Below are 12,500 nucleotides of genomic sequence, written 5' to 3' on the forward strand. Positions count from 1 at the left end.
GAAAGAGAGAGAGAGAAACAGATTTCTGTCATTCACAAGCTAATATTGCTATAACTGATGCACAGTACACGGCGCATGGCTGACACATCTGGAAAGAAGGGGGGATTATGGAGCAGCATGCTTTGCACAAATCCAGCTCCGATCTCAGATCTCAGGTCATACAGAACACAGGTACCCTGTAATCTCATATTGCAGCCCAATGCCTATGCACATGGTGTACATTAGTACTACAAAAATGCACATGGTTTTAATTATGGATTACTGATGACTGAAGATTGAGTCTTTTTATCTAACATGAGAAACCGGCAGGGGAATGGTTCGGTTAAGCATAGGAGAACCCAATCACTCACTCATTCACTCTCTAGTTCACCGGCAGGACAGACACAGTGACAGATCTATCATTGGCTCTCCTGCCTCCTGCGGTCTCTATGAATTACCCTGATCACCGTTTCACTACCACCATCGAGGGGCATCAAGAACCTCCCCTTCACATTCACAACAGTGAGGGATGCAACTCTCACGAGCAGCGTGCGTGATCAATACGTTTGATTGGATTTGGCCCGCACCAATCGCATTAGCGGAGGCTGCTCAAGGCTCATGATCTCCGGCGATTGTCTCCGGGTCGATGCGATTCCAGGAGCGCGGAGCCGGTACGTCGCCACTGTCGATATCACGGAGAAGAGGCTGCGCTGAGGAAACAGTGCGCTTGCAGATCGTCACACTACACACAACACCTCCAGGTCAGCAGACCATATCACCCTGACCCCCTATATAAAGTACCATAATAACACTACATCACCTGCTGCTGCTGCTGCTGCTGTTACTACTACAACTGCGCAGAATAATTTTGAAATGGAAACAATGTGATCATTAAGATCTAAAAATAAAATAAATCAAGTTAGAAAAATAGGCAAACAAATATGGCGAATGTACTGTACATGCCTGTCCAAGCGCAGTCAGTCAATCACTTCTGCTTAATTATGCAACCATTACAGTACATTATGCGGAGAATGTCAGTCAATGCTTATCGTCAAAAACCAGTCATAACGTCCATCAATACCGCCCGTCTTCACAAATAGACTAACGTTCACACAGACATGATAAACATGTCACTTACCACTCATGAACAAGTGCACACACACACACGCGCACACACACACACACACACACATACATACATGTATGCATACATGCACCCACACGCCCACACACACTTCTTTCAAGATACAAATACGTGTTGAGGCCCATTTTCAGTTATCACTGGCCAGCAGTCAGATTTCACAGAGGATGTGAGCTTCATGCCTGCCCTCAATAGAGCACAATAACCCTGTCATCAAACTCATAAAAGAGCTTTAGAGCTTGTAAGGATGCAGTGCCACGGTAATTCTGCCTCATTTAGGAAGTTAACATAGCATTGATTAGCACATTGGAATACCATTAATGTTGTGCTATTGTCAGCTTTGTCCTCAGTAAAGCCAATGATAATATTCATATTCATAACAGTTATTAACATGGAACTTCCACTCTTAGTTTCAGGGATGATTTAGCACCATGGTAATCGAATTACAAATATATCTCATCCCATTAAAGAAGGCAAAAACACTCATAACAACTTCTACAATGGCTGCAATAGGTGAGTGACTTACAGATTGATCCAAACTTGACTCGGAGGACAAAATAAATCCTTCCCACATCTGTGATCACTCAAAGCTATTTTGTCAGAGTGAAGGTGGTGGGTTTTTCTCACCTCAGAAGGTTCGAACAGCTGCATAATTGCAGTGTTTCTTAAAACATAGACAGCCACAACAGCATGGTTATCCACCTCATTGACACGTAATACGACAGCATCTGCCCTTATGGTCATGTCAATCCTTTACAAGTGCACCAGATAGAGCCAAAAGCCTAGTTGGTTTGATAACATCAACAATAATCCCTCTGCACTAACACACGTGTATCACACCAGCTACTCCCAGTCCATCAATACCCGATGAGGTCCAGGTCAGGACTCGATCATTTGTGTTTAACTCTGATCAATATTTTGATTGACAATAGCACAGCAATCAATCAGACTGATCCACCTCCACCTGTCACTCAAAATGAGGGGTGCGTTTTCCCTCAAAGATGAGTGTGGACTGGGAAGAAGAAGTGCAGCCATGCCAGCAGCCTTCATCAACTAGTCGAAAAATCCCGGAGCCAAAAATGTCATTAACCAAAGTAAATGAAATAATCTAAAACGACAGATTATTAACTAGAGCGGATTATCGAGAAGATATTAAATGTGGCAGAGGATGAGTCTCCTGCAGCTTGAAGAGGGCATGCATGGGCCGTGTGAATGTAGATACTGGTGACAGTCAATATAATCAGATGTCTGTTAGAAGTGTGCACTAAGCTTTGTAATAAGACTGCAGGTTAGAATAGCTAAAGGATCTAGCTAAAGTCGCATATTCATAACACATACTGTACACACATTTCCCGAAGGAGATACCAGTGCAAGAAAAGAGTTGAATTGATTGACAGATGATAAGAAAAACAAGCAAATTAGAAGTTCCCTCTTATCATAACTTGGTTAGATGGATGGATGGATAAACATATTAAGGATATATAGATGGACAGATGTGAATAGATACAGACAGATAGATGTGGAAAGATGGATGGATGAATGAAGATGGATTAACACATTTGCACACAGCCTGCCCTGCAGAAGACATGGCAATATCTGTTCCTTTAGCTAAAGAATGTACAGTATTTCCATAGCAGTCCACACTACAGAAAACAGAAAACTTTCCCAAGAACTAAAGATTCATCTAGTCATTCTGAATCCTCTCTCACAGCTGTTGCACACACACACAAAGAGTTTTTTTGTACCTTAAAATAATGTTTCCAAAATAATTTCAGTGGTTCATCAACTCATAACAGGGTGAACGGCTTCTGTATTCCCTTCGCAGCCCTTCGCAGGCTATAACCGCACTATGTAAGTTTACCACATCGCGTAGCAGATGTGTAGTTCAACGGAATGAGACATAACAAAATTCAAATTTGACTTGCTTCGATGTCACAATACATCATACTTTCATAAAATCATGCGACATACTCTACCTTGTCTGTGGACATCGCTATTTGCTGTATAAACAAATAGCATGCTTGTGACAGAGGAAAAGTGCTTAGTGTTGCTTTAAGAACTCCCTTCACTGCGATGTAAACACTCCCTTCCCAAACGGTGTTTTTGAGGTTAAGACTCCTAAAGCCCATCATCTAGGGGGAAAAAATCCCATTCTTTCCCTCAAACCAGTGAAGGTTACATCATAAAAACCCAGAGAGAGGCAGAGAGGACAGAGATATAGGAGCAGTATTGGTGCGTTCAATAGTTCTCAACCCTGAAATTACCTGTGTAGACCCTAAAATCGAAAAATGTATGGCGGCCTTGATCATGTGTGAAAGCAGAGGTTCATGTGGATTCAGAGGTTAAGTAAGGTCCTGAATCAGCTGAGGAGCATGGACATGCCTCAGATTACTCTCACACTGCAGGCAAATCGGACTGATCAACACAAATAGAATCTTTACTCCAGAGATCTTTTGCTCTTTGATGAATCCAATGCTTCCACGTGTCTATGGATGTAATGTGTTTTTTTACGTTGGAGTTACGTTGGAGTTAAGTTGCGAGTGATCAAAAAGACCACTATGAGGAAGATACAGGAGCGGCACAGAAGTTTTTAAGACTTTATGTTTTTTTAATGCAATGGTGCACAGCACATGACTAATGTTTCGATGAGATTACATTTACAGAGTCTGATCAAAAAGACCATTTCAAATTTTATCGGAGTAGCCAGACCACTCAAAAATCTTACAGAATGGACATGCTCAAATCTAGGATGTGGGATGTCAATCTGAATATAGCCTTAGTTAGTTAGCTTTTTGAGAGCACACACACGCACACACAATACGGCTAGCGAGCAAATATGCTGCACTTGAACAAAATGCAATAGTAAGCCTTTTAATGAAGTAGTCTGTCCAGTCTATAACACTGATGCTTTCAGCAGGACTAAAAAGTAATTAGAGTTCTGCAGTCCAAACAAAGCAAGACAATAAACAAACGATTTTGTGTGAGACGGGGAAAGTTCCCTGTGTGTTGTATACAGAGTGAGCACAGTGGGGCCTGTCCGGTGGATTTACACAGCCAAAAGAGCATTATGTTGCGCAGCGTGCTTGATTACAACTCATTTAACGAGGCACCAATGACACAAACACAAACGTACTACACACGCACACAAACAAGAAATCTCCCTCTGCATTTGTATTTGTGAGAATATATGAGTGTGTGTCTGTGTGTGTGTGTGTGTGTGTGTGTGGTCAGAGATTGATCTGACATGAGAGTCATTCATCAGGGGCTACATGGTGCCGCTGGGAGGTAAAAACTTCAGTGAAATTTAGTCCTGAGGTGCGCCAGTGGCATCAGATAATTACTTCAGGGATTGATGCTCCCACTTCCCCTTCCTGCTACATATCACTTCCTGCTCCAACTAATGTGTGTGTGTGTGTGTGTGTGTGTGTGTGTGTGTGTGTGTGTGTGTGTGTGTGTGTGTGTGTGTGTGTGTGTGTATGGCTGTGAGAGAGATAGGGATGAGTTATCACACCGGCATTTGATTCTTGGTCCAACAGTGGTTTCCAGGTGAGAAAAGAGACCACGAGCTGTTTGACCCAACAGGGGGTGTGAGTGAAAAAGTGAAAAAGTGATAATGTGTGGGTAAGAGTGTGAGCGAGAGAGAGAGAGACAGAGAGACAGAGAGAGAGAGAGAGAGAGAGAGAGAGAGAGAGAGAGAGAGAGAGAGAGAGAGAGAGAGAGATAGAGAGAGAGGGAGGGAGAGAGAGAGAAAGGAGAGAAAATGAAAACAATAAATTGAAGACAGTTGAAGTACGCACAAATGCATATTCTTAGAAATATTGGCGAATCAATACTATGCTATTGCAGTATCTATCTACAGTACGTACAGTATGCGGCCCAATCTACATATGCAAACGGCTTCCTCCTACACATGCCCTCAACATCAACCCAGAGACAAAACCACTGGCAGAGAGATGGAAGAGTCCTGGCTTCAGAGAGTCCTAACGTGCTTTGGTTCTACCTGTGGGCCTAAGCAGTGGAGCTCATAAGGATCAGCTGGATTTGACTGAATGGAGGGAGGAAATATGCAGCAGGTCTTTCACTTCCTAAAGCTACTGCAGGTTTCTCCATCCCTGGCCACTGGGGCAGTGGAACAGAACAGGGCTGAACGGCTGCAGGTGAAGTTGCCAATGGACAAGTTAACACGGCCCAAGCAGTAAACAAGAGCACAGCACACAATGGCACAATTACCAGCTGCTCTCACAGCTACAGTGAAGGGAGGTAGGTGTGTGTGTGTGCGTGTGTGCGTGTCTTGTTGAGCAATGACAGGGCAATAGTGTTTGTCCCATTGTGTTGGCAGTGGTAAAGGATTGCCATTGCTACTGTACATGTCCCCGTGAGGCACAAATATTGTATTTGAGGGTAGCTTTTCAGTAACTTTTTACTGAGCTTTTCAGTAACTTTTTCTTCTTCTTGTTTTTCAATACAATTCCTTCATTGTAGTATATAAGTCATTGTAGTCATTGTAGAGGACCCTGAAGACAACAATGCACTTTAAAAGAGTAATGCATACCACTTTTTTTAAAAATGATTTCCTTTCCTTCTCTATCACATATACGACCACCAGGAGAGTGGATCTAAATATCCGGAGTCTCCATAGCAACGGTAATACAGAGAAATCTTCCCTAAAATGTATGCACATCCACATTCCCGCCTGCACGTACACACATACGTATACACACACACGTACGCACGTACGCGCGCACGCACGCACGCACGCACGCACACACGCACACACGCACACACACACTGCAGCATGGCATGAATCATCACCTTCATGCAAACACTATCAGCCAGTTTGCTGCAAACGCATTAAGCCTAGTCCTAAACTATAAGCTTTTTCTTTCTTTAAGTTTTCTTCATGTCTAAGACTAGGCTGAATCCATGTGGGGGAAACCGACCCTAAAAAATGAGATAATTCATATCCGAGATAAGTTTTGTGCAGTTAGTGATCCAAAGCCTCTGAAAGCCCCCATTTCCCCCTTTCTATTTCCTTTCAATCACTTGCGGAGATTTCGGTTCAATCCCACTGCATCTTGGGAACTGCACCCTTGACCGTGGGTGTTGCAAGGGCCCTGCATCGCCAGTTAAGCTGCAGGAACAAAACACCCACCGCATTTACCAGCCAGGCCGAAGAAAATGAGATCCGAGAACACTCACACATACCTAAACCTACACACACACACACACACACACACACACACACACACACACACACACACACACACACACACACACACACACACACACACACACACACACACACACACACACACACACACACACACACACACACACACACACACACACACACACACACACACACACACACACACACACACACACACACACACACTCAAGTCTGTAGAAAACTGCTCAGGTGAATCCTATGCTTAATAGCACCTCAGACTTTCCTTAACTGGCTTTTAACCCACACAATGTCACACACACATTAACACACACACACACACACACAAGGTTTGGTTTCTTGTTAGCAGCAGCTGCTGAGGTGTGATGTGGTATTGATCTTCTTGGGGATTTTGAGGGTGAGGGTGTGCGCGCTACACACACACAAACACAAACACATGCGCACACACACACACACACACACACACGCGCGCACACACACACACACACTGAAGGTCACATCTTCGGACTGAAATAAGACAGAGTGAGTCACACATGTGCGCATACTGTACACACACACATACTCACACACAGGGCGAAATGAGAAAATAAAAATCTAGAAAGGCATGATTAAATCCAATCAAATAGACATATTACAGCTCTTCGACCAACATATATTTCCTCACACATCAGTAACACACAAGTCTACTGTATGTGTGTGTGACTGTACTGTATGTGTGCAGGAGGGTATATGTGTACAGTGTGTGCATATGAGTGTGCATACAGTACATGTCTTTGCATGTCTGGGAGTGTGTGTGTGTGTGTGTGTGTGTGTACGTACGTGTGCACGTACAGCTCTGACAGTCGACTGATGATCTCCGGCATCAACAACAGCTGCAATGAGACTGAGAAGGATCAATGTGCTTAGCAGGCTGTAGAACTGAAGGCAGACCTCAATACCTGTAGCCACCCCACTGATCCACAATAAAACTTTGTATCGAGTGGTCCATGCTCCAGTAGCAACAACAGGGTAGCATAGCTGCTTCGCTCCTTAAATCAAGTGGGAACGGGGCAGAAAGAGTGGATGCCACATTCACAGGCACCACTGACAAAGAGATTCATTTTCTGGTGCGTCGCTAGAATTCCTAAAATGGCCCTTTGAGGGAAAAAAATGTAGGCACAGGTGGACTCCAAATCAAGTTGTAGGCTCTGGATACTGAAGTAAATGGAATATTTCAGTCTTTTATTTTTTATAAACTTACAAAACACTCCAAACACCGGCATTTTATTGTGAAGTGTTTGAGTATTGTGTGTAGATTGATAGGGAAACAATAAATTGAATCCATTTTCAGATGAGTCTGAAACATAACAAAATGTGGAAAGGTCTGAAAACTATCCACATGCACTGTATGTATATAACAGCACCAGTGGTCCATACGAAACTGCTGCTTCTCTCCACTCTTCTACTTAGAATGGCAAAAAAATAAAATAAAAAATAGTTCATCCGATGATGCCGTCCACACGACAGTACCACGTAGGTCTATGAGACTCACATTCAGAGACAAGTTTCAGGATTTTGCAATCATGGGATATTCACTCCACCTTGGGCACATCCTGCTAATCTCTGCCAAAAAAAAAAAAAAAAAAGCTTCACTTTGTAGAGAGTAAAAACACTGTCGCACACTTAATGAAATATGAAGCCGGATAGTTTGTCTAGTCTACTTGACACAGCGTGTGGGCAGCCAACCTGTCAGTGCTGCTACGTGCCAAAATGACGGCTCTTTTGTTGAGCTGTCCTCCGTGTTTAACCATGATGAGCTTAAGGAGTGCTTTTGTAGCTGTCACACTGCAAAGATCGTGCTCAGGGTCCTCTCGAAAGCGGTGCAAATCCACCATAGGATTGCTTTACTTAAAGAGAATATCAAATATGTTCACAAAGCTTCCAGGAAAAACCTCACTAGAATATTCTATGTGTGAGGATTTCACTTTGCATTTGGCTCCAATTTCCCATGAGCCATTGTGGTTTCAAGGGCTCAAGAGAAAGCCCAGAGATGGAGAGTGAGAGGGGGGGTTGAAAAGACAGTGGGGCTGCAATCTTCCTGGAACTCTAAAATGGTGAATGTATTGAGAGCCGAGTCTCGGAGCGCCAGGCAGGGGTTGGAAAATAATGGCTTCCCATTCAAGACGACTTCCTGCTGATGTGGCCGGAGATTGCCGGATGTGTGCAGTCTGCGGTGCAGGTAGGGTTGCACCATTAGCTTTTAGCGCTACCAGGGGGCAATTGTCCAGCAAGTGATTCAGTTTTGAAAAAAAAAAAAAAAAAAACACTCTATCCAGTTCAGTCAACTTGCCTTTGATGATAAATAAATCTGTTGAAATACTGTAAGCAGACACCTCTCCAGGGGCCTCGTATATCTATATAAAACTCATACTAGATTCTATCCTAAAACATTGCGTACACCCAAACCAGACGCCCTGCTCTTCCGAGAGTCATCCCACAATATTCCATAAACAGTCAATGCAAAATGATTTATGCATATTTCCAAACATTTTTAAGAGCATTGACAGGAAGCCTGGAGACATCGAATCAATGTGGAAACGAGAGTCAAAATGTGCAGACAGTGAGAACATTTGGAACGTACAGTATTTGATGAGGTTGTCATTGACAGTGTTGAGTTGTGAATAAATGTTTAGGTGGGCTGCAAAAGATTTTCATAATTGCAATTGGGCAACAGCGGTTTTAAGTTTGGGAACCTCTGCCATAGAGACTGATTTGCACCATATTTTTGTTTCAGTTTTCTCATTTGGAAACCTGTGGTTGGCCACCCCTGCATGTTGTCAGGCTTGAGACGACATGTGTTATGGACCTCTAATTAAATATTTCTTCATACAATATCCTAACAAATTACATTTTCCTAATAACTATGATTGCAACATGCTGGAAACATAGTAAAATAACCAATGAGATACTTCATAATAATACTTACAAAAAAAAATTGCATGATCAAAAGATAAATTATTACTTTCATCAATTTTCACGACCATACTAAATTCTTCATGCCCTAAACTGACTGCTATTCCAATAATGAGGGACGTCTTCCAAATGAGGATACTCAAACTGTGAGAGAGGAAATAACAGAAGACATCTCCATTTGGAAGCATAGGCACTGCTCAACTCCTAGGAAAAAAGTTTTGCTTGCCCATTTTCAGGAACGCATCATCGTTTGGAAGGAGAACCTCTTACCAAACTTCAGACCTCATTAGTGAACTGGGACGCACCTCGTGCTGCAGGGTGCTGCCAAAATGTCAGTTTTAAGTCTACCCCCCCCCCCCACACACACACACACACACACTTACATACACTCACTCACGCATGCACACCTTTTGATGAAGCTGACTATCCGTCTCTGGTTAGTCTCAATAATTACATCCTCATTATAGCTGATGACTCCCCTCTCCTCTTTCACTCTCACGCTCACTGAGAGAGGCAGACGGAGGCCTTCGCAGCATAATTAAGAGTTTCTCATTAGGACCTGCTTCGCGCAATCAGCTCGTTAAGGAAGTCAAGCGGTTGCCAAGGTAACTCAGCGCCGGCAACTCCGCACGAGCCTCGATCCGCCCACGTGTCCTGTCATCGCTGCCGGCGATGGTGATGATGGCTATGCTACGGCAAGCAAGGGGGGGGGGGGGGGGGGGGGGGGGGGGAAATCAGGCTGGGCTCCGAGGGGAGAGCATTGTTAAAGTTCATCTCATCGGCTGATGCGTGATGATTTTGAAACAAAAAATGCTGATTGAAGAGATGGCACAGACAGGGAAAAAAGGTACGAATCCTATCTGCCATCTGGATGCCAATTTGGCGCGTTTTCCCCCGTTTTAACGAGCGCCATTGAATGTGTGGCCTTCACTAACTCATCATAACTCAACCAAAAAGAGAGAATTGTGCGTAATGGGGGGGGGGGGGGGGGACTGACTTATTAACTCCTCAGGCATCTCTTCTTAGACAACATGAAAACATGAACTCATTTACGCACACACACACACACACACACACACAAACTAAATAGTACTCCTAATCAGTTAAAACAATCAGTGTTTACAGATCAACGGCACATGCCGCAATTAAAAAAAAGCACAAGGCACAAAGCTGGATAAACAGCCCCAAATCCCACTCTCCCTCATTACCGCAGAGTGATTAATTAGCGTTCTGATCGTTAGAGGGCCAACAGGAAAAGCTCACTGTCTCCACATGAATCCCATTTAATTTATCAATGTCTCATTTTGGCAAGTATTGCCTCTGAAAGCCTGGATGGTGTGTGTGTGGGTCTGCAAGTGTATGTGTGTGTGTGTGTGTGTGTGTGTGTGTGTGTGTGTGTGTGTGTGTGTTTTTAAGCACCCAAAAACAGCCGCACCTCTTTGCTCACTGAGTCTTTGCAAAGGGGTCACAACCTCTCGCAGACTTGCTGGAAGCATCGGTTAGTCATGCTTGTATATTTAAGGGCAACATTGTGTATGCCTATTAAAAAATCTGCTCTAACTTAGTGGCCACAGAGGCAGAGCAAGCACCACCACCACCCCCCACTAGTGATTGCAAGGACTATAAGATCCTAAATAAAAACAAACAATCAAACAAACATAAACAAACACAAGCACAAAAAAATGGAAGATGAGCCTGACTTCACTGTGAGAGTGAGTGTGTGTGATTAAATACGAAAGTCTGTGTGCGTGTGTGTGTGTGTGTGTGTGTGTGTGTGTGTGTGTGTGAGTGAGTGAGTGAGTGAGTGAGTGAGTGTGAGAGAGAGAAAGAAAGAAAGAGAGAAAGAAAGAAAGTAGGGGAAGGAGAGAAAGAGAGAGCAAGAGAGAGAAAGAAAATGGGGGGAAATTCTTTCCCCGTGTCCTTTAGGGCAGGAGTCTATTAGTGCATACCACAACGAGCCCTCTGGTGCTTCATGATGCATGTGGCGCTCTTGTAAATGTTGTACGTTAAATGAGATAAGGCCACGGTTTCTTTGCTATCTTGGCTACACTCTGCTTGCACTTGTCACTATCAGATAAGCATCGCATGGCTATTACTGACACCGAGATATGCAAAAGCAGGCGATACTGCGTTGAGCAAGATAAGCAAAGATAAAGAGAAAGGACACACATCCATGCGTTCAAACACACAGAGTCCCTAGGCTCTCTTTAGCTCAATCTTTTGGTTAAGCTTTTATCAGGAGATTTTCTTTTTTTCGCATACACTTAAGCAAAATAAAAGACATTTTTGTTGGCTTTGTGTTGCTACGGGTATAAAAGACAGAGGTGAGTGTTGTGTGCACTGATTCATCTTTAAACGCAGACCTTGGCAAAGACCACGCTGCCACTCACTTACAAAAGCAAAAGCCATGAGCTGACAGTGGGCTGAGCGTATTTACTGGGGGGGGGGTGTCATCAGTGACATGAACTGCGCAGTTTGAGAGAATAAGAAAAGATGATGAAATCTCTTCACCCATTACGAGCTGGTTGAGTCTGTGTGTGTGTACAGTATGTGTCCGTGTGTGCACATCTGTGTTACCATCTCCATTTTAAAACTAGACTAAAAACCAGACTTTTCTACAATGCCTTCTACTAACCCACACTTGCACCTGTGGTCTGTTAGCTTTCATGTTTTTATCTGTGCTGTGTTTTGCTTTTATTTATTTGTTTTGTAATTATTCATTTAGCCTTTTTTTCCCATTTATGTGCACTTTGTTCCCTGTGAAGTCCCAGGCTTTCATTTTATTCAAATTAATTAAACTATTTTAATCGATCGACAGGACATTTTAACTATTTTATTTAATATGTGAATGTTATTATGTGAAGCACATTCTGGGGCTATGCTATATCAATAAAACTTGACTTGACTTGGCTTGACATGTGAGTGTATCTCTTTCTGTACCTTCCTGCCTGTGTGGCAGAATATGTTAGGCTCAGTCTGACAGAAAATGGCCATCAGCTCTGTGAACTTACCTTTCACAACACATCTATATTTCAACAGGGTCCAGCCATACAGCCACCCACACACACTCCACACCCTCTCTCCCTCAGAGACACAAACACACACCTCAGCTACTTAAAAGCTAGCATTACTTCAAACTGACAACCATTAAATGTCAAATGCCACTCATATATGTCACAATATGAAAGGGCATAAAACATGGCCGCCTTCCCATTATGAAGGCTTTTCTGGTGAAGCTGA

The 12,500-nt window shown here is 43.3% G+C and overlaps 1 protein-coding gene across 1 annotated transcript in view; it reads right to left on the reverse strand.

The window, feature by feature from the left end:
* si:dkey-12j5.1 (uncharacterized) overlaps positions 1-12,500 on the reverse strand; it is a 61,356-nt gene that overhangs the window by 11,053 nt on the left and 37,803 nt on the right. The gene's annotated exons all lie outside the window — the stretch shown is intronic.

The sequence above is a fragment of the Sardina pilchardus genome, chromosome 6 (assembly GCF_963854185.1).
Source record: "Sardina pilchardus chromosome 6, fSarPil1.1, whole genome shotgun sequence".
Lineage (NCBI taxonomy): Eukaryota > Metazoa > Chordata > Actinopteri > Clupeiformes > Clupeidae > Sardina > Sardina pilchardus.